The sequence below is a fragment of the Delphinus delphis genome, chromosome 14 (assembly GCF_949987515.2).
Source record: "Delphinus delphis chromosome 14, mDelDel1.2, whole genome shotgun sequence".
Lineage (NCBI taxonomy): Eukaryota > Metazoa > Chordata > Mammalia > Artiodactyla > Delphinidae > Delphinus > Delphinus delphis.
Genome location: NC_082696.1, coordinates 24,000,169 through 24,024,379, shown reverse-complemented (window position 1 = coordinate 24,024,379; position 24,211 = coordinate 24,000,169). Strand labels below are relative to the sequence as shown.

The window sequence follows — 24,211 nt, the reverse complement described above, 5'->3', positions numbered from 1 at the left end:
CTGGCAGTCTGGGGAGATGGTGGACGTATGTCCAGAGACCAACTCGAAAGATTCTGCTCAGCCATGACAATTTTTAAAGGGAAAAAGGGGAAACAATCTCAGTTAATCATTAAGGCAGGAGGTCAGACTCTTCGTAATGTTTCCATTGCATGCAGGCCTGCTGACTTCTCCCGATCTTCCTTGGGATGCTGTCTTGCTTGTGTGGTCTGCCTGCAATTGGATGTTCTCTTGTACATGTGGTCCGCCTGCAAATTTACCAGGGGGAAGCTAGGGGTAGAGAGTCAGTCATTCTTAAACTACTTAATTCTTCATTCTTACTCCTTCTAATTCAGAAAAGGGATCAACAGGTTAGGTAAGGTGTTGTATATATTTAGTAAAGCAGAAATCTGGAGCTAAGTTAAATGTTGCCTAATGATCTCATCTTTATGATTAAGGTCTAAGGAAAACAGGGATGAGCAAACAGAAAAAGGCAAAGGCTTACAAATCCCTGCTCTCAGACATCATTCCATTTCTATGGGATTAGGGGAGAAGGTCCATCTTCTTAATTTCTTCATGCTGACATAGGACATCATATTCTCAGAGTGAAAGATGTCAACATGGGTCTGTAGCATCTCTTTGCTGACAATTTTATTTGCCCACTTACATATGCGGGCAGAGCAAGCTACAATTATTTTGATGCCCACAAAGATATAGATTATAAGCGATAATGTTAGTCCCATTCTCTTGAGGCCAGTTCTTGGAATTGTGCTAGCCGTAGATCCAGTACTGCTCAAGTTGGAGGAGCTTGTGTCATGGCTACAGTCTGGTAATCATGCAGTTAGCTTTTTTTCTCTGGTGGCAGTTACAGTATCTGTAAAACAACTCAGGAATGTGCATCAGACACTGAGTCTGTGATTCTATTGCCCTGATCATTAACTGCTCGGTTTTGTACTTGGGAGTGGGCATGCAGGGTTCTGCTTGGTTCCATACAGATGAATGAAATAAAAAACAAGCAAATAATAGAGAAAATTAATAAAACCAGATAATGTTTTTTTCTGGAAAAAATCAATGAAATTAATTTAATCTCTAGCTAGATTGATTGAAGAAGAAAAAGGTCGGGGAAGACACAAGATACCAATATTAGGAATGAACAAGAGGAACACCACTACAAACCCTATATATGTGAACAGGCGAATTATGGAATACTGTGAACAAATTTATCCCAATACATTTGACAAATGAGAAACAAAATGGGCAGATTCTTTGAAAAATACAAATCGCCAATGCTGACACAAGACAAAAAGAGAAAGTCCAAATAGACCTACATCTATTAAAGAAATTGTTTTAAAATCTTTTTTCAAAAATCTTTACAAAGAAATGCAAAGAGCTTCACTGGTGAATTCTATTAAACATTTTAGGAACATTTATCGATCATACATTAACTCCTTCAGAAAATCAAAGAGGGCTAAACATGTCACAACTCATTTTATGAGACCAGTACTGCTCTGATACTAAAACCAAAAACAGACAGTACAGAACGGAAAAATATATATCAGTATCCCTAATAAATATAGATGAAATTACATTTAATGAAATTTTATCAAATTAAATCCAGCAATTTATAAAAAGGATAAAATATTATTACCATGTGGAGTTCATTGCAGGAATTCAAAGTTGATGCAACATTTGGATATCAATTATATTAAATGAATAAAGGAGAAAATTCTAGATCATCTCCTAGAAAAAGAAAAAGTATTCAATAAAATTCAACACCCACCTGTTTAAAAACAAAACACAACACTCAGCAAACTAGGACTAGAGAACTTCCTGAACGTGATAAATAACATCTACAGGAATCCTACATTTAAAATCATATTTAATGCTAATAGAATGTATTAATATTTTTATATATGTGTGTATATATATTGATATATGTGTGTACATGTATGTATATAATATAAACAATAATAATGCAAATAATCCAATTTTTTTTTAAATGGGCAAAAAACTTAGAGAATTTGCAACAGAAAATATACAAATGGCCAATAAACACATGAAAAGACACTTAACATTTGCACTCATCTGCGATATTAAAATTAAAACTGAATTAATACAATTACTCACCTACTCACCTGGTTAGAATTTAAAAACTGATACTAGAGAACTCTTTTTTGCTACAAGTGAGAGTGTAAAATTGTATAAAATTCATCAAACTGTATATGTATTAATAGAATTGGTATGCTTTATGTTATGTAAGTAATACTTCAATAAAGATAACTTAAAATAATATTTTTATTCTCTGACAATAAAAATTTGGAAATGATTTTAAATTTTATTTAAAATTTAAATTTATTTTATTTAAATTTATTTTAAATTTTAAAATATGTTACAATATCTTTAATAAATACCAAGGAATAAATCTTACTGAAGAAGTGAAATATTTCTACATTGAAATCTATAAAACTAACATAGCTAAACAGGTGGAAGGATATTCTATATTCGAGGATTAGATGGCTCACTATTGTAAAGATAACAATTCTCTCCCAATTGATCATATATTCACTGCTGTTCCAAACAAAATCTCAACAGGCAATTTTGTAGAAATTGACAAATGTATTACAAAAATGTACATTAAAATGTAAAGGACAAGAGAAGAGTAGCCTAGTCTCAAAGAAGAATAAGACCAAAGCTAGAGAGCTTACGTGACCTGATATCAAACTTTATAAAGATACTCAATATAGTGTGTTATTGACTTGATGCATGGCAAACTTTCTCCTGCAACAAAATGCAAGACTGATGATCTTTTAAATAAGAGGTGCAGAATCAACTGAATATCTACTTGGGAGGGGGAGAAAACCTCATACCTTCAAATAAATTCCATACCAGTTGTAGATCTATCTGTTTAACACAAATCAATAGAACTTCTAGAATAAAATTTAAGAAAAATCTTAATTTGAGACAGGCAAAGAGTTCTTCAACAGAGCACAATAAAGCCCTCAAGTATCATAAAGAAAATATTGATAAATAGAATTTCATCCAAAAAAATCTTTAAGAATATGTATAAAGCAAACCAAAGAGAGGGAGACTCTATCTATAATACATATATCCAACAAAGCACTTGTATACAGAACATACTAAGAAATCCAAAAACTCAAAAACAGGCAATTAATCCAATTAAAAATCAGCAAAAAATTCAGGAAGTACTTTACGTAAGGGATACACAGTTAACTAACAAGCATATAAAAAGTTCTTTAACATCATCATTAGTCATTAGAGAAATGCAGATAATCATTTTGAGCATCTACTAGCTACCCACTGGAATGGCTAAAATTGCAACGAGCCAGCAAAAGCCCTGAAAATACCATATATAAGCAAAGACTTTAAAAGTTGGAATGCTAATAGATAATGGTAGTTTAAATTGGCATAACTACTTTGGAGAACTCCTTGACATTATCTACTAAAACTGACCAAAATCATATCCCACGACCTAACATTTTCATTTCTCATTATATTTCCAACAGAAATGTGTTCATGGCTATATTCTTGCTAATAGCTGAAAACTGGAATCAACGCTAATATACACTGAACTGTTGAATGGATGAATATTTTTTAGTATAATCTTAACAATGGAAAATGCTACATGAATTTATCTTACATACATAATATTGTACAAAAGTCAGACACACAAGAATGGACACTATGATTCCATTCACAGAACGATCAAAAGCAGACTTAAAATCTTATGATAGACATCAGTATAGTGGTTTCTTCTTGGGTAGCAGGATTGAGGAAGTCTTCTTTGATTCTGGTAATAGTCTATTGCTCTGTTTGGGTGGTGGTTACAGCAGTATATTCACTTAATAAAAATTCATCAAGCTGCACATCTAAGATTTAGACAGTTATACTCGTATAAAAAGGTTTACAAAAAATATAATTCACAAGATAAACACATACACAAAATGTTCAGAGGAGTTAAGAATCTGGTAGAAGGAGTGGGAGAAGAGAGAGAGACCTGAGGATGGGTTTGTGAATGTGGACTGAAATCCAAAGAAATCATGTTAAAGATTTCAGTTAGTGTTAATTTCTGGTGTGGAAGAGTTCTTCAAAAATTCTTTCACCCAACGAATGGTTGATGTTGGAAGGGATTATTTGAGTATCACGGAGATTGATATTTTCAGAGAGCTGCCTGCAGTGAATTTTTCTTCATGATCTTGGTCATCCACGATGGTTCAGAAATTGGGCTACTATAATTAGGAATAGTTCTTCTGAAAAATGTCTGATATGTGCCCACCAAAACCCAAAGGTCAAGTTTGTATCCACAAAGATTACCTAACCAAACTTCTTCATTAGGCCTACATCTTGCCTTTTCTCTCCCTCAAAAGAATTAGCATAGTTCCCAGGTTTGAGACTTGATTATGTGCTACCTTCAAATTAATGACATAATATTGTCAAAGTTTTCATTTTTAAAAGAAAAACGATGTGATTAGATCATTACCCATCTTACTATTTACTTACAACATGCTTACCTCCAAAGTTCAGCTTGATTTCTTTCTCTTCTATGCTTTTTTTCTCTTGACTGCTTCAACCCATTTAAAATTAGGACTCTATGGAGTCATGTTTAGATGTTAACAGATCTCCATCTTTTAAAAACTTTTATAGCACTGATTTTTACCTTGTGAGTTAGCATTTAATTATTGTATTAACCAGGGTACTTAATTTTGGCTGTGTTAAAAAAAAAAACAAAAACAAAATACCTCAGTGCCTTAACAGAATAAAATTTTCTTTCTCACTCATATCACAGTCTATCCAGATCCGGGACTTTCCTTCAGAATGGTGTATATACCATGTGCTCTTTTCCTCAAACTCCTAACCAGTCATAACCTGGTAAAAAAGTTTTATTTTTTTCTATGTGAGTCTGGTTCCACCTTTCTTAAAAAAATACTATGTGAAACAATAATTAATTCATTTTCCTTCCCTGTCTTTTTTCTCTCCCCCATGTCTTTTCCCCCACAGTTCTTTAAGCTACCATCCTTCCCTTAAATTACATTTACTTTCCACAAGTTTTTATTATTTTATTTTTATTTATTATTATTTTTTTTATTCTCAGGTTTTTCATGATCAATTATTTTTAAAGACCTCTTATTTAGTGGTACAGACAATTGTAAACAAAATGCATTTATTTAAACAACAGACAGGAGATAATTAGCTAATGTGTACAGGTGGTAATGACAGACTTTTGGAAGAATATAGCAAATAGCATTTTGTGGAAATTAGTTTTCTTTCAGCTAGGATGATTTGACAATCTTTGCCAGAACATGCAAAAATTTTATGATGAAGAGCTAAGCAAAAGACTAGCCAATTCTTCAGTATTTGCATATCTGACAGCTCCTATTTTCAGATTTTATTGATGAGATTAAATATACTAAGTAATAAAGCACTTTGGAAGCTCTTTTCCAATTTTTATTTGATTTTGTTCTCCCACAGCACCAGCAATGAGCAGGAAAGCATTTGTAATAATTCTGAGACAGTATGAAAGGAGGGCTCAGCCAGGGTGGTGCTTTGTTACCATATGCCAAGTAGGTCCACCTGTCTCTAGAATACCTGAGGAGCATGGAAGATTCTGAGCCATGGAGTAAAATGAGTAATGTGGAAAACTTCCTGTTTTCCCTCAAACTGTCTCAGGGTACATTTGTTATTCAGGGTCTAAATTTCTATTACTTCTCAAAATATGTAAGTATCAGTGTCCAGGTGTAGTCACCCCAAACATTATAAAGGCTAATGAGAATGACTTTGAAGCTGACTTACCTAAGTCTTACCAATCTATCCTCCATTAGTCGAATTGCTTCATATGGGTATCTGTATATTTAAATTTCCATTTTAGATTCTGCTAAAGGAATAAAATCTGCCCCCCCTAAAAATCCTGTTTGTATTATACTCGTTTAAGAGCATAATCTCAAGGGAAGGTATTTGGAACAATTAGGGCAGTCATAATAATCTCATGTTATTTTTCTTAAATCTAATAAAAAACCTGATAGATTTATAGCTTTCGTGGCATTTTTCACATCCTTTTTTTCCATTATATAGAAAAGGAAACTGAGATTTGTAAACACTAAGTATGTTGTCCAAGGTCTCTTAACTATTAAACTATAAAACACAAGTCTTTTGGCTCCTGGTCTAGTCTTTATTCCAGTACATTAAACAGTAGGTTGAAGAAATGGAGAGACAGAGAGAGAGAGAGAGGCAATAAAAGGAAGAGATATGGAACAAAAAATATGCGATCTATTTCCACTTTGTGAATATTTATTGCTTAAGATCTGCAAAGTTATGAGATCTATTTTGAATGGATTATCGTTTTTCACTCATCATATCATGTTAGCCTCACAACATACCTAGAAACTAAATCACTTATATAAGAAAAATTGGAGGCTTAGAGAGGCAAAGTAACGGTCAGATTATTTTGGCTAGTATTCAGTAGTTGGCAGAGTGGAACTAAAACTCAGGTCTTTTTGATTAAGTCTACCACCATGAAATGCTGCCTTGTTAGAATAACAGCAAGATATGTATGTGTGGATACATGTATATAAACCCTCCTAGACATCTATAGGTGGGAGAATGATAAGACAATGAATGTTTATACGTAGAGTTGTAAATGTCAATATAAATATCAGAAATACTATACTAAAAATAACACATTATTTTTAACACATTACACAGTATTAAGTTTTGCATATTTTTAGCATGTCATTAATTTTTTCACTAACTCATAAAGTAAGCAAATAATTATTCTATTTGTGCAAGCTTTTTGAAAATGAATCATTACAGGTCTTCCTACAAGCTTACAGTCTAATAGGTGAGATGAAATGCCCTTAAAAATTAAAATAACTAGAAAATAATAATGACCATAAAAGAGGTATAGACAAAAGTACACTGCTGTAGGAGATCAGGGTAGAGTGATTGCTCCTTGAGGGTTCAGTGAATTTTATGGGTGATTAGTAAAGTAACTGTTACTTTAAAGACACTCAAAAGGTACCCATGACATGTTGTGTGAATTGGACAATAAGGATGAAGAGAAGGAGACAAGACATTGTTGAGATAGGATCTAAAGAATTCAGATATTGGATATGATGCAAGGAAAGGAGACCACTCAAAGATGGCAGGAATGTTTTGAATCTCAATGCCCAGGAACACAGAGAAGGACAAAGGAAACAGATCTTAGGTGGAAGCGACTAGGAGATTTGTTTTGAGAAAGATTATATTTTATGAACTAATCAGAAAACCAGAAGACATTGAAATCAACAAGCACTTATGTTTATTTTTAATATTATTTGTTATAAGAATAATTTTCCTAATCTTCCATCAAAGACCCAAATTCAAGGCACCACTGTTATCTTCTATTATTCCCTCTTCCGTGTCACCATTCTCCTGTTCCTTGCTCTTGGTAGAGTCTTTTCAATTTTGCCACCACAGAGTCTCCTCCCTGTTCCCTTCTCTCTTTTCTGAATACTCCCACACTTTTCTGGGTTGTGGATCCCATGATGCATAGGCATGCATGCCTTGCTTTCACTGTCTGCCTCTTTCTCACGCATAAAATTACAGGGACTCAGGCTCCACCCACCCACCACCTTGCCTCCCCTTGCTGACATCTTGTAGTCTCCTCTGCTATGGGAGCAGTTCCCAGCTGTATTGTTGTCATTTTGTCACTGCCTTAGGCTGATGCTATCCTATTCCCTAAACTGCGTGATCACTTGGTGTGCTCCTCAAGGCTGAATTCTAGGTCCTTGGCTTGGGCCATTACTCAAAGCAGTGCTGCCGCTGCCTGCCCGTGAACTGCTTCCTGTCCCTCTGGAAAGGAGTAGGGAAATAGCACCTTCTCTGCTGTGTGAGGCTCTTTCCAAGTGTCTCCACTGCAGGATAGCATGAGCCTCATAGTGTTATTCCTTTTGTTAAGCTTTATCCATACACAGTGTTACTCCTCATGGACTTCATATGCTGTAGAAGGGCAGGGTTCTTTTAACAGCTGTTTGCACCCTACACTTCTTCCATCCTCGGTTTCTATTCCAGAACCTAACTCAATGTGCTTGACTTTCTCATTTTTCATGGTGACTTTTCTCCTTGGAGCCTCATAGAGACTCCCAGTCTCTTCTCCTTCAATTTCCACACTTGTCATTTGGATTCTGTTAGATTCCTTCTAGTCAAATAAGCATGCTTGAACCACAATCTTGTTGTAATTAGAGTTCTAAGGGAGGTGCTTAGCCTTCGCAAAAAGAAGTTAACGGTAGTGGTAAGATTGGGTTGGAATTAGGTTATGTCTGCCATCAACATCCCACATTCCATCTTTCTTAGGCTCAATAAGGATTACTTGCAATACAGTAATTAAATCTAAAAGAAAAATATCACTTAAAGTATTGCCACCCTGAATTGATTTTTAGCACTTGCTCTATTATATCTCAACTTTTATATTTAGAAAAATGGAGTTAATTTGTCTGTTTTCTAAATATATTTCACTCTGTGTGTGTATATCTTTCTTCTCTCTCTCTCTCAGCATGACTGTCCTTCTCAGTTATCTCCGCTGAAAGTCAAAAGGCCATGCCTGATCCACCCTAATGAGGCCCTATTAAAAAGCTGGTAACTACTACTGAAGGGAAGTCTTAAGTACCTGGGAAGAATTAAGAAGCCCTTCTAGAACTTACTCTAAAACTTCATTCCTTTTTCAGTGGCTGGAATTTAATTACCTTTCTGTGCTGGTCAAAATGCCCCTAACTAGAGGAATAAAGACAGGAGACTGGGACCAAAGCATAAAGTAAAACTGTGTAAGTTTAAATTCATTTTTTGTTTACAAAATCATGTAAATTTGTTCTCTATGACATTAGGCCATATTTGTTTTTAAAAATGAAAATTAAAAATTAAAATAATATGAAATCCTTCTACCCCCTCTCTAAGCAAGATTTGTGATCCAGATAGATTGACCTTAATTGGTGCAAAGGCCCCAGATATCCTTTGGGTCACAGAAACTTTAGTTTGCAAGCGATTTTACATAATCCAAAGGAAGAGGTCCAGCGATAGAATAACCAGGAGGAGTTATAAATATTTCCACATTTACCTATTTTGATAATTTTCCTCCAGATTTTTTTTCTTTTTTGCCTCTTGTGTTTGACCTCCTCAGTTGGTTTTCTATTGCCTTTGACCCTACAGAAATATGTTTCTGCTTCTAACTGTACATTCTCCTAGAGTAGTCAGTCCTATCTTTAACTTGCAACTCCTTAGTCAAAGCTTTTCTTTTCTAACAATTCAACTTCCCCCTTCCAGCCATTAACTTTTGCTGACTCCTGAAGTTTTAGATTAGACTTCTTTTAGTTTAGTTTAGACTTCTTGCTGCCACTCATGAAACCTATTATGAGCAAACTCTGTTTTAATAAAACTCCTGTGGTTTTTGTATCCCAGAATAAATGTAAGGTGATAATGGAAAGCCTAAGAATTCCTTAACTACGACTACTTTAATAATAGTGAAGGCAACTTCAACCTGAGCATTAGGGTTGAGGGAAGATCTATTTAACCTGAGTACTTCTCTACAAGTTATATTTGACATCACATCATTTGTTACCTTTTCTGGAGTAGAAAGACTTGCTTTCCTGGACACTTTTCTAACAAATATTTAGACATTCCAAAATTCCCGTTGATGAATTGTCCTGTGGCTTCACTAGTTACTGACAGACCTCTCCTTTAGCAGTTAACTCAGAAGGGGACTTTGATCTAGGTTTTCTAGTACATTTCATCAGAAATAATCCCATCAAACAGATTCTGCCAAGAGAGGACCTAGCAGAAAGACTGGCTGTAGAAGAGCAGCAAATTGATCTCTAAAGAACATGGCTCTTGTTCTGTGTGCAGTGTTTATAAAAATATTATCAGCAGTGCACATTTTTAATCTAGTGAAAATTTGGCAGTACCACTGAAATCCTTTCTAGCAGAGCATTCAGAATGACTTTAAATAAACAGAGCCAGCAGCCAGGAAATGCAAACTTCAGATTTACTGCAGTAAGTGATAGCTACCAAAAGGCTCTTATCCCTGGTTAGAGTTAAATAATTTATTCTTCACTACCATTAAATGTTTTAAAATTAACTCGGTGCGTTTATGTGCGTGTGTTTATTTCAGTATAATTATTCCTTCTTGCCACTCTTGATGTTAAATCCTGAAAATGCATCATGGTTCCCCCTAGGTTATTAGTATATAATTTGCCCTCCTGAATGTACAGAGCCACAGCTGTGAATGACTCCCAGAGTGTCTTTAACTAACTAGCAACCAGACACCACTAAATAAAAAAGTTAGAATGGGGTCTTTAACTCGAAGGCTCCTATAAGCAGATTAAAGCTTTGTTTTATTTTTCAGGTTAAGTTTAATAAATTCTAACAGTGTGGACTGTTCCACATAATTATCAGTAGCTTTTTTTCTATTTCTTTTTCACAAACTTTTGTTCTTAATTCATTTTTTAAAGAAAATTAGAAACATATCCTTTCACGTTCATTTTTTGTATACACAGATTTTACTCTTTTTCTGACTTTTTATCTTTCTTTTAAATTAAGAAAATGTTCCTGTTTTCACTTACACAGAAATAATGCAAAAAAATCTTACATTTCAAATAATTTTTCCATTTTATTTACCCAACATTCATTCAACAGAATGTTTAATATGTATCTGGAAATCTACTAGGCAATGGGGATATAGCTTTTATATGCATTTTGAGGATTTAAATGATTAATTTATTTGATGCACACAAAACAATGCTTGGCATGTAGTTAGTGCCATGCACATCTCTGATACTACTATTATTGTTTTCGCTATCTCATAACTGAGGTCCAGAGAGATGAGATTATTTGCCCACTGTGACATATCTCATTAAGATCATCTGGTTAATATTTGGCTCAGAATTTCTACTTATAACACTTACAGCTGTATTATGCATCTCCTATCTTCTTGTGAGATGAGCAGGGTAAGTAAAATTATACCCATTTCACAGACTGAAGAAACTTTGGTTCTAAATTGTTAAGGACTAGCCAGCGTTCTAGGGCTAATAAATGTAGCGATTTACACTACACTGCAACTTTGCATTTGAATGTCTAGCGCAGTATGCTCACCGTAATACCAGGAATAGATATATTAAAAGATGAATCTCAGCATGTATACTTGCTAAAAGAGGATTGAGTTTAAGCCTTGACATGTATATTGATTATCTTCATTCTGTTAAAAATCTACTGCTTAAAAATTCCAGTTCAAAATTATGTTAAGTCTGATGGGCCATTGTTACATCTTGGCAGTATTACCCATGTTAGCAGTGATGGTTCATTTTCCATATTCTCTTATCCCAGAATTACTTATCTATGAATCAGAGCATCCTGGTTAATCTCTTTTATATTGATGGATTGCAATGATACTTGCACTAGAAGTATATCAACTCAATGTATAATAATAGATTTATACCAAGTGATAGTAGTTTCAGTTTCAAGAAAGGAGACAAGTTATTTACCTAATAATTAAACTACATAACTGCAAAACTCATAATCTGTACCTACTGTGTGAAGTACTTAGGATTCCGTATTTACTTAGTTCTGCTATGTAAGAAATATACCTAAATACACATTAGAAGGTATGTACTTAGAGGTGTTAGAATTTTTAATGATGGGAAATTTTAAATATGGTTTTAGTTTTCATGGTTTAAATAATTTCCCTCTTCTGAGAGCTGAAACTCAGGCTTTTTTATATTCTAGTCAAGTTTATTTTCAGGATTCATAGGCTGGCAGAATGTTGTAAAAATTTATTATGACCTATCAATATGATAAACATTCTGATTTTTATTATTTGTTATATCCTCCCTAAAATTCCCATACTACCTTATTAAAAATAAAATTCTATATTTTGGCATTAAATTAAGTTGTCATAATTCTTCTTTCAAGGGTGAAATCACTAATGAAGTGTTAATCAATGAATTTTTATTATATTTGAAGTAGTGTCTAAGTTTCTCTGAAGATACTAACAAAACTGCTTGCCTTCATTCCCTGGAAACACTATTTTTTAATGGTCAAAACTGGCCATGTTTTATTGAACAATGTATTCATGTTGATGTGAGCAATCCAATATGTTTTATTAGGTCATTTCTACAGGAAGTGGTGATTCAGTCTTGAAAAAGCAAAATAGTTCTCTCTTCATAATGCCAAGCAACTGCTGAATGATGTTTTTTCCTTTGATAACAGATTTCTTTCACTGAGTTTGTTAAATTATTGTTTGTCTGTCATCATCTAGACATAACCCTGTGCTTTTTACCAAATAGATTGCTGATGCAAGAGTACACTTTGGGGTTGTATTTTTGCAACCATAATGCCAAAAAGCAAGGTACATTATGTCTGAATTTTTAGCACTGATTATTACATTTCCTCATATTTTCTTCTAGGAACAACTGTCTGGTGGTACAGTAGAATTTTCCAGAGAACTCACGATTCTACAACTCAGATAAAGTTATTCTGTCTCTACCATATCCTCTTTATCCTTCTACATTGCCTTGTTACCTTTCCCTGTAGCAATTTTAGACTTTCAAAAGTCCTTGGTGCTCTTATTTTAGATGTACCTACGTCATACCAAGCATGTAAAAATGTTTCTCTTTCCCAAAGAATACATAATTGATATATAAACTGTTATATATGCATAGGACACAGTTGATTCGAAAACACAATATTAAAATTTGTCAGCTTTTATATATTTTAAGATTTGATTTTGTGGTTTTCATTTTTAGATCCAATGCATTTTATATTAAAGCTTCATATATTTCTGTAGGCTCTTGAAAAGCTATAATGCTCTTGCCTTGGGTCTATGATGAAAATAACTTTCTTTTTTTCTTTGCTCTTATGCTTCCACTTCACATTTTAGACTCATTTTTCTGTAACTTCTATAGGTTATCTCTGTTCTTTCAGTGTAATTTTCATGATCTCCTGCTCTCCCCAACACTTTTATGTTTTTAAATCTTTTTTTCTTCCTTCCAGAATCTCTACTTGTCACTTCTTTTGAAATATACTTTTTTTTTTCCTTCTAGGTTCAGTTATATCTTCTCTTCTTTATTAGTTTGTACAAATGATATACCCTCTGGTAGCAGTTTATGTTAAGTGGAATATACATATATAGAGTTTTCTTGGAGACTGCTGTCTTTTTATCTTCAGTTATTTTTCCTTATAGGTTATTACAAGATACTGACTATAGCTCCCTGTGCTATACAGTAAATCCTTGTTGCTTATCTATTTTATGTATAGTAGTTTATATGTGTTAATCCTATCCTCCTAATTTATCCCTCCCCCCTCCCTTCCCCCTCTGGTAACCACAAGTTTGCTTTCTATTTCTGTGTCTGTTTCTGTTTTGTATATAGATTTATTTGTATTATTTTTTAGATTCCACATGTAAGGTAGTATCATATATTTGTCTTTCTCTGACTTACTTCACTTAGTATGACATTCTCTAGGTCCATCCCTGTTGCTGCAAATGCCAATGTTTCATTATTTCTTATGGCTGAGTAATATTCCATTATATATTATCACATCTTCTTAAACCAATTGTCTGTTGATGGGCACTTGTGTTATTTTTCATGTGTTGGCTGTTGTAAATAGTGCTGCTATGAACACTAGGGTGCATTTATCTTTTCAAATTAGAGTTTTTATCTTTTCTGGATATATGCCCAGGAGTGGGATTGCTGGATCATATAATAACTCTATTTTTAGTAGTTTTTTAAAATTTATTTTTTATTGAAGTATAGTTGAATTACAATATTGTGTTAATTACTGCTGTAGTATTTTAGATTTTAAGGAACCTCCATACTGTTCTCCATAGTGGCTGCACCAATTTACATTCCCACTAACAGTGTAGAGGTTTCCCTTTTCTCCGTACCCTCTCCAGCATTTATTATTTGCAGACTTTTTTTTTTAAATTTTATTATTTATTTGTTTATTTATTTATGGCTGCGTTGGGTCTTCGTTGCTGTGCGCGGGTTCTCATTGCGGTGGCTTCTGTTGTTGCAGAGCACGGGCTCTAGGCGCATGGGCTTCAGTAGCTGTGGCTCGAAGGCTCTAGGGCACAGGCTCAGTAGTTGTGGCGCATGGGCTTAGTTGCTCCGTGGCATGTGGGATCTTCCCAGACCAGGGCTCGAACCCGTGTCTCCTGCACTGGCAGGTGGACTCTCAACCACTGCGCCACGAGGGAAGCCCCGCAGACATTTTTTTTTAAACATCTTTATTGAGGTATAATTTCTTTACATTTTTGTGTTAGTTGCTGCTGTATAACAAAGTGAATGATGATAGCTATTCTGACTTGTGTGAGGTGATACCTCATTGTGGGTTTTTCTTTGCGGTACGCAGCCCTCTCACTGTTGTGGCCTCTCCCGTTGCGGAGCTCAGGCTCCGGACGCGCAGGCTCAGCGGCCATGGCTCATGGGCCCAGCCACTCTGTGGCATGTGGGATCCTCCCGGACCGGGGCATGAACCCGCATCCCCTGCATTGGCAGGCGGACTCCCAACCACCACGTCACCAGGGAAGCCCCCCTCATTGTGGTTTTGATTTACGTTTCTCTAATCATTAGCCATGTTGATCATCTTTTCATGTGCCTGTTGGCCATCTTTTTGTCTTCTTTGGAGAAATGTCTATTTAGGTCTTCTGCCCAGTTTTTGGTTGGGTTGTTTGCTGTTGTTGTAGTTGTTGTTTTTTGATATTGAGTTGTATAAGCTGTTTGTATATTTTGGATATTAACCCCTTGTCATTCACATCTTTTGCAACTACTTTTTTCCATTCCATAGGTGGTCTTTTTGTTTTGTTGATGGTTTCCTTTGTGTGCAAAAGCTTGTAAGTTTGATTAGGTCCCATTTGTTTATTTTTACTTTCATTTCTTTTGCTTTAAGAAAATATTGCTACAATTTATGTCCAAGAATGTTTTGCTTATGTTCTCTTCTAGGAATTTTATGGTGTCATGTCTTATATATAGGCCTTTAAACCATTTTTGAGTTTATTTTTGAATATGGTCTGATGGAGTGGTCTAATTTAATTGATTTACATGTAGCTGTTCAGCTTTCCCAACGGCACTTGTTAAAGAGACTATCTTTTCTGCAAAGTATATCCTTGCCTCCTTTGTCATAGATTAATTGACCATAGGTGTGTGGGTTTATTTCTGGGCTCTTTACTCTGTTCCATTAATCTATACGTTTGTTTTTTGTGCTAGTATCACACTGTTTGATTACTGTAGCTTTGTTGTATTGTCTGAAGTCTGGAAGGGTTATGCCTCCAGCTTTGTTCTTTTCCCTCAGGATTGCTTTGACAATTCTGGGTCTTTTGTGGGAGAACCAGTGTCTTGATCATTGTGTTTTCCTCCCAGGTAAATATATCTCCAGTGAATATCCTTTAAACACTTTGTCTATTTCACTTTGTTGTTAATATTTGCTAATATCTGTGTAACTTCAACTCTCATTCAGTGAGTCAACAAATAGACTTTTGGGATATATTATACTTTGCTAAGTTAATAAGTTTAAATTAAAACTTTTAATAAATGAAGGGTATATTAGTTTTCTGTGGCTTCCACAACAAAATACCACAGACTGTGTAGCTTAAGCAACAGAAATTTATTTTCTCACAGTTCTGGAGGCTAGAAGCCGAAGATCAAAGTATCAACAGAGTTGGTCGCTTTCTTCTGAGGTCTCTCTCCTTGGCTTGTAGATGGCCATCTTCTTTCTGTAGGTTCACATGGTCTTTCTTCTGTATGTGTCTGTGTCCTAGTCTCCTCCTGAGACAGTGAGGGCTTCAACTTGATTTCTTTGGGAGGGGGGGTTGACGCAATTCATTCTATAACAGAAGGCAATTACAAATAAAATAAACATCACAGTGCACACAATATCCATTTCACCCACACTGGCAATTGTTGTCATGAAGATGTGAGATTCTAACTCTTACAATGAACCCATTTTGGTAAGGGGAGTATCTGGACTTACCCATTATGTGGGACCAGGCAATGGTCTTTTTATACCATAACTTGTATCTTGTAAAGGCTTTTGTCACAGAGTTATATTTATATATTTAATTAACAGAAAATGATATATATTAGCAGTAAGTTATTAGCTCATGTTTGACAAAGTTTCCCCTGCCCTACCCACTATGCTCTTCTGTTCCCCAAATGTTGGGATGTAACCTGCATTGCTTACAATGGCTAAAGATATGAGACATCCGCATATTTTACATACCATCTCCCTAATCTGCTCCCTACTACTCCCATTCTTGTTCCTCCAACTCTGAATGACCTAAAAGGGATAGTGTATTTATCTTTTGACTACTGACAGTTTAGTAAAGTCTAGTGTGCCTCAGTTCTGTGCTAGTCTACTTCAGTGATTCTAACATAGGATAAAAATTTTTTTCACTTATTCAAATGCTGTACCAGGAGCTATAGTAGTAAAGCAGTCAACATTCTTGTTTTCATGGAGGTTTATTTTACTTGGGGGTGAGGGGAACAACAAGTAAGTAAGTACATGTAAGAGCTTTGGGGAAGAAGTGGCTTTTTGTATTAAAATACTAGGATGAAAGGTTCCCATTGATAATTTGATAAAGGCTGCTAATGGAATTACAAGAACAAGACGTGGATTTCAAGAGATTTTTTAGACAGAGAGAGCATTAAGTAAGAGCTTAAGAGGAAGGGGGTTGCTTTGCTTATTCAAGAACACGAACAGTCATTTATTCATTCAACAAATATTTAAATATTTTGTTAGCACCTTCCATGTGGTAAACAATGCCCTAGATTCTGATGATTCAAAAGTGAACAAAAATAGACAAGGAGAGAGGCATCAAGTAGAATAATTGGATGCTAATCACATGAGCATACATAAAGTTATAATTGTAACACATGATGTGAAGAGGGGTACTGGAGCAATGACAGTCTTTAGTAGGAGAATTTGAACTGTCCAAGCAATTATAATTGACTTCTTAGCAGAACTGACACTTGAATTTCGATCTGAACAATGAGTAGGAGTATCTAGATGAAGACGGGAAAGAAAATTGACTGATAAGGGAGTGTGATCAGATTTGAGTTGTGAAGAGCTTTTTTTTTTCCCCCTGGAGTGTGGAAAATACCTTGCTGGAAGTGTCTCCCTGAGCATTCTGGAGAACATCCACTTTTTGTATCATTCTGCCATGACGTCCTTTTGGAGGGAACTGAGTTGAGTTACCTTACTACATCACTCATAAATCTGTACTGGAAGATTAAAATAGCAGTGAGTTTTTTGTAATTATTGAATGAATTGTTTGAAGAAAAGGCCAAGTGAGGCACGTGTAGACAGGGTGAGAAAGGAATTTGACAGGAAATGTGTATCCTGGCGGAGATGAGGGTCCTGAGCTGAGCCTGAAGGTGGAGATTTGGTGTCAAGGGAAGGTGATCACTTCACTCACTGTGGAAAGAGCCACAGACCGAGGAGAGAGACTAACAGTTTAACATAATTAGTCCAAACCAATGATTCAGTTAGTTAGTCCTCCTTTTCAAAAATAACTATGGTTATTGACGTTCATTGCAGCATTATTTACAATAGCCAGGACATGGAAGCAACCCGAATGTCCATTGACAGAAGAATGGATAAAGAAGATGTGGTACATATATAAATGGAATATTACTCAGCCATAAAAAGGAATGAAATAATGCCATTTGCAGTGACATGGATGGACCTACAGATTGTTATACAGAGTGAAGTAAGTCAGAAAGAGAAAGACAAATATCATACAATATCACCTATATGTAGAATCTAGAAAAATGGTACAGATGAACTTATCTGCAAAGCAGAAACAGAGTCACAGATGTAGAAACAAACTTATGGTTACCAAGTGGGGAAGAGGGGGTGGGATGAATTTGGAGATTGGGACTGACATATATACACTACTGCATATAAAATAGATAACTAATGAGAACCTACTGTATAGCACAGGAACTCCACTCAGTGCTCTGTGGCGACCTAAATGGGAAGGGAATCTAAAAAAGAGTGCATATGTGTATATGTATAACTGATTCACTTTGTTGTACAGCAGAAACTAACACAACACTGTAAAGCAACTATACTCCAATAAAATTAATAAATAAAAAAAACAAACGAAAATAACTGTGGTTATTGCATTCTTTTTCTTGAGTTTGAAATACTCAAGATCACCAGGCATTTTTCATCTATTACTTGTATACACTCCCAAAGCCCCTAAATCGTTGCTGTTGTCTCTTCTATTACACCCTTCTCCCTTCCCAGAGATAAACCTTTCAGTTGTACCCTGGGTAGCCTTCACTGTAATTACTGCCTTTTCAAAGGAACTTGTTAGCCTCTGCTTTTTCAGTTATCTACTCTTTCAAACAGCTACTGCTTACTTGGGCTTCTTCCTGATTCTTTTAGTCTGATTCCATGTCTGATTCCATCTAATTTCTAATTCAATTAAAATACTTTTAGTATTATTTTTGTAGGGTTTCATCTTGCAAGTTATCACAGAATTGATTTTTTTCACAAAGAAAGCTTATATTCAAAGAAGCAGAATACTTGCATTTATTTTAACTAGTCATGTAGATTTAAAAAAATGACAAATGAGAAAACTAATAGATGAGCTTTCTTTCCTTTTGTAGGTGTTTTTGTTTGCTTTTTTTTTTAGGTAGAACAAAAAATATGTAAATTGTGAACTTTCTATAGGCAAAGAATTTGGCTTGTTCAGTGTCCATACTCAGGGCCCAGCCCCAATTTGGGCCCATAAAACATGTTTAATAAATGACTAAATATATAATAGATGGGGAAAGGGCAAATGGAGAAAGGCTTATATTACAGATCCCAGTAAAGGCTGGGATCCGATAAAGATATCAAGATATTTCATGTGGGTTTTATTCAGATTCTTCCTTGATGAAGTTCTTTTAAATCAGTGGTTCTCAGACTTGTGTGTGCCTCAGTATCACCAGTAGGGCTTGATAAAGTGTAAGTTGCTTGGCCTCCTACCCAGAATTTCTGATTCAGCAGATCTTAGGTGGTTGGTTCATTTTCTAATAAGTTCTCAGGTGATGCTGCTGGTCTGGGGACCTTACTTTGAGAACCACAGCTTTAAATGAAACGTCACAAAAGGACAGGCAGAAAGGGAAAAAAACTGAAACTTCGTTGGTCTTCGAGGTAAGGGTTTATTTTCCTCTGCACTTGGATCTCCACTCTAGTCAGGCTGCTGCATAATCTCCTCTGGATTTAATCTACTAATTTCTATACTCATTCATGGATAGGATTAAGGTTTTGAGGGGAGACTAACATTTGATTTTTTTTTTTTCAGTTGAGAGAACATAAACATAGAAGATGAGAATCTGCTCACTTTTAACTCCTTCCTACACAGGTGAGACAATTGCTACTCCTAATCTATAATTTATAGATTTAATTAAATAAAAATTGTGTTTATATAATAATTTTATGAGGTAGCACATCAACTCAGGGAGGGCATGATGGCTTATTTAATAAATGTGTTGAGAAAACTGGGTAACGGTTTATTTTATCTCATAATATTCATCAATATAAATTCTAAGTGTAATATTAATATAGATGTATAAAACAGGTATACTGTGACTTGAAAAAAGCAAAGGTTCACTATTCAATTTCCAACTTATTTTTATCATTTATTTACTTATATAGTGTTTAAATAATCTTGGATGAGCAAAGCTTTTCTATACATGAACCTATGAAAGCAACCATGAAAGAAAATTGACAGGTTTGAGGAAGCAAAAAAACCAAACAAACAAATTCTCAGAGGGGTACCCTGTCAAAAACCACATAAACAATCTTGCTGGTAGAAAAGAAAATATGATGAATTTTCTGAAGCATATTTTAACTGCTTACATCACAAAGTCTTGGAGTTTTTCTTATTTTTTGACAAATTTCAAGTGAATCATTCTCGGGAAATATTTATGGATATACATAAATGGACAATGTAAGGGTTCATATCACAGACTGTTAACAGCAAACCATTGGTAACAATAATGAAGGATGAGATGAATGAATTATAAACAAAGCTGTAATAGAGTATGAAATAGTGATTAAAAGACTGTTGTAGAAAAACATGGGGATAATACAGTGTGCAATGGAAAAAACAGTGCGGAATATGTGCAAGGTAATTATACATTTGTTTTTAAAATATCTGTTTTCAGGACAGAGACTGAAAAACTGTGAATCAACATTTTTAATAGTGTTTATTTACCTCCACAATATGGGATAATATGTGATTTTCTATTTTGACTTACCTGTGTTTTCTGAATATTTTACAACAAACTTGTGCCACTTTTGAAATTAAACAATGTGAAATGATTTGTATAAGTGTATTATTTTTCTCACAGGTAGGTATATAAAACCCCTCTAGGCCCCATTCTGATCCTTAGCTTTGAATTGTTTCATTATGTAGAGGGGAAAAGCTGAGAATTTATCTCTGGGGTCCTTAGGAACTTTCTCTATGCAGTTAGTAATGGATTTTGGTTGGGTGTCCAGCATAAATTTCACTCCATGGCCCTCTTTTCTCCCTGTCCAAGTTCTTGTGTGAAAACGTAAAAATGTGACTCCAGAATTATTTTACATTCTGGCCAAAAGAAATGGTTTCAGTGGAGATATCTAAACAGTGCTCTTGTATCTGTCTTGTTTAATAACTCTCTCTTAATTGAAAAATGAAGAAGAAAAAATAAAAAGAACTGTACTGGTTTGGAAAATACTTTTAGAGATCACTGTCTCCAACTGTGCTTGTTCCCGCTGTCTGCTATGGTCCATTAGATAAACATGGTGTTCAGCAGCCAGGCGGTTGTTGATATATTTGGCAACACTGATAATGTGATCTATGTTTAGGAGGAAGTGGATGCGTCATTCTGTGGGGCATAGGTTTTCTGAAAGCGATTGTTCCTTTCGCAGGGAAAAGTTAGTTAGGTCATTGGACCTTAAGTTCTCACTGAGAGTTTGAGCATTTTTAATTTGTCATTTGTACTTTTTTTCTGTTGCTTCTATTGGAATTTTAGATCATTCTTTAGGCTTATTCTCAGAGGCAGCAGATACTAACTGAAAAGAAATGCAACCCTGGTTGCTTCTGACTCTAGAGAGTATAATTAGTGTAATAAGGAAAACAGAGAGGCTTGTCATCTTAGCATATCTCTTTAATATCCATCAGTCACAATTTTTAGTGTTTTCATTTGTGACCTTCAAGTTTAAACATACACGTACAAAAGAACCTTAAATCTCAAAGTTCTCTCTCTCTCATAAATATGTTTTGTATATATGTGGTCCATGTGTGTTGTACATGTATAATACATATTGTATATACATACATAGTCTCTCTATAGTCAGTGCATGATGTATACAAACATACATATATAGAGAGACTATATGTATGTATGTATATATAACATATAAACATGGACTATATATAACATATTCATATATATAACACACACACACATACTATAGAGACCATATGTATGATGTATGCATGTATATCTGTACACATACACATACTTATATATGTAGTCTCTGTGTACATAGTCCCTGTAGAAGGGATTTGAACATATTTCAGTTTGGACACAAAAGGGCATAAAGTCTTAGACAGTAGAATGTCTTCTAGTGTCCAGCTGAGTCTAAATGTCCTCAGTGGTAGGGTTTCTAGCATTTCTCTTGGGAGGTGTCCATTATCTAATAGTTTCCATTGGGAGGAAGTTTTCCACTATAGGCTTAATGTGCGTCGTCTCTACTGATTCCATTAAACCTAATTACCCCTCCCAAAGCTGAGCAATTCCTTTCCTCTTGGCATTTATACTATTTCAGTAGTGGAAGGCAACAATCAGCTCCTCAGCTGTCATCAATCAGGATATTTTTAACTCTTTTGATCTTTCTTTTTAAGTGGTGTAGTACATGTACACATATATGCATGTATCACATACACCAAGTCACCACAGTTGCTTTATTTAGTGTTCCTAGAACACCTAAACCTTATCACTATTTCAAATGTGTTATCACCTAAATTACATGATAAACATTTTTGGTTGCCTTTTCTTTGATATATTCTTTATGTTCACAAGTGGCTACTAACAGTGTACTAGCTTTCACTCATATTTTGTGGTAGTGGTTGTAGATGACAAGCCACAGTCTAATAATCCTGAGCCTCTGTTAGAGGTTGCTGATGTCTGCAGTTTGGGGTGGTGATGACTCAGAGAATGTAAAATACACAATAAATGCCTTCAGTCCCATTCAGCTCCATTAGGAATGGAAATTTTTTTCATGGGGAAGATAGATAGTTTTGCTCACTCTAGAAAAGGACACTTGAAATCACTTAGGGTAATTGGGACCTATTGCCTCTACTATCATGGCAGAAAGATGTTACTATTTTTAAATTGTTTACAAGTACATTCCCTACCTCTTGAAGTTTTTATTTTTAAAGTGTCCAGTTCAGGATTTTAAAGCTAATTGATGGGATAAAAAACTAAAACTATGCTTCCTCTCTCACCCACTTCCCTTTCTGCCCCTCTGACCTTCTCCATCTTTCTTCACCCCCCCCTTCCCTCCCGTTCCTCATTCTCTTCCCAGTTGTCTTTCCTACCTCAACCTTAGTTCCCCCTTTTTTCTCTCTTTGCCCATTCTCTTCTCTCTTTCTCTGATTTTTCCTAATTCTCTCTTTTAAAAAAATTAATTAATTAAATTTATTTATGGCTGCATTGGATCTTCATTGCTGCATGCGGGGTTTCTCTAGTTGCGGCGAGCAGGGGCTACTCTTCGTTGCGGTGCGTGGGCTTCTCATCGCGGTGGCTTCTCTTGTTGTGGAGCACGGGCTCTAGGAGCGTGGGCTTCAGTAGTTGTAGCATGCAGGCTCAGTAGTTGTGGCTCACGGGCTCTAGAGCACAGGCTCAGTAGTTGTGGCGCACGGGCTTAGTTGCTCCGCAGTATGTGGGATCTTCCCGGACCATGTCCCCTGTGTTGGCAGGTAGATTCTTAACCACTGCACCACCAAGGAAGTCCCCTAATTCTCTCTCAAGGAGATATTTTTGTGACCCTCAAGGACCATGTTGCTTTTCAGTCCTTGGATTTCCTCTACTCTGAGGATTATTTCCTGGGCCCTTCGGTGGTGAGCTCAAGGTGTGAAAGAAGGATCCTTTTTCTTACCCTCAGATCAATTCTATATCATAGTATGTTCTGAGTACTAGCTGAATCTAGACTAAATGGAAAAGATTTTCTAGAAGTGTTTTCTTAAGTATCAAAGATCAGGCTTGATATCTTTATTTATCTTGAAACGTATTAATCTTAATAAAGTTCTTCTATGACCATAAGAAAAGAAACTGGAATTCAATACAATGACCTTAGAGGTATTTTGGTTACGACAAACATCTTTAAAATGTATTCGGTAACATCTCTCTAATTAGAAACAATTTAAAAATGTACAGTGGTCCCTTAAGAAGGCTTAATTATTTTGAGTGAGAACTGATTTGTTTTGTTTTGTTGTTGTTTTTAATCAAGAAATAGTCAACCTCTGTTCAGCCATCTTGAGCTGCTCTAACAACTGTGAATGTTGTACAACTTATCATTAGTCATGGATTCCTGGAATACGAAATTGAGACCATAGGCAGAAATGACTAAAATATATAAATTGTTTTGCTCCTATCTTTATTTGGTTCCCTAAGTATTAGGAAATCATGGTTATACTGGGGGTGGGGACCTATGGTTAAGAACTAATTAAATTATTTCAACCAAAACTGCTCCATAACTCTTGGTTATTAGTGTTACCAAACCTGCAAGGTAAATAGTTTTATATATTTTGTTGATTCAGTGAATAATTTTCATATCTGTAATTCATGTTTTGGGACAGTATAGAGGGTCTTTATTGTCACACAACTTGTTTGTGTCTGTGGCTGTGTCTGAATCTGCACCTTGTCTATGCCCCTTCTTAGCTGAACATTCTTGGGAAAGTCATTTAAGCCTTTTGTGTCTGTTTCCTCATCATAAAATTCATAGGGGTGGTTCCACGATGAAATGAGGTAATATATGAAAACACTTTGGATACTACCTGGCACATAGTAAGTGCTAGGATGATGGTGATGATGACAATGACGATGACCAGGATAATGATAATGATGAGAGATCCATTTGGGAGTTCAGATACTGCCTACCTCCCAAGTCACTCTCTGCTTCACAGAAGAAAGGCTCTGTAAGTGCTGAAGGTTAAGAT

The 24,211-nt window shown here is 35.3% G+C and overlaps 1 long non-coding RNA gene across 1 annotated transcript in view; it reads left to right on the top strand.

Moving 5' to 3' along the window:
• The window catches only part of LOC132437243 (uncharacterized), a 327,089-nt gene that overhangs the window by 162,471 nt on the left and 140,407 nt on the right, over nt 1-24,211 (top strand). Inside the window, exon 3 of the long non-coding RNA XR_009521985.1 lies at nt 19,307-19,366. This is a non-coding gene — a long non-coding RNA (uncharacterized lncRNA). The remainder of the gene's footprint in view (nt 1-19,306; nt 19,367-24,211) is intronic.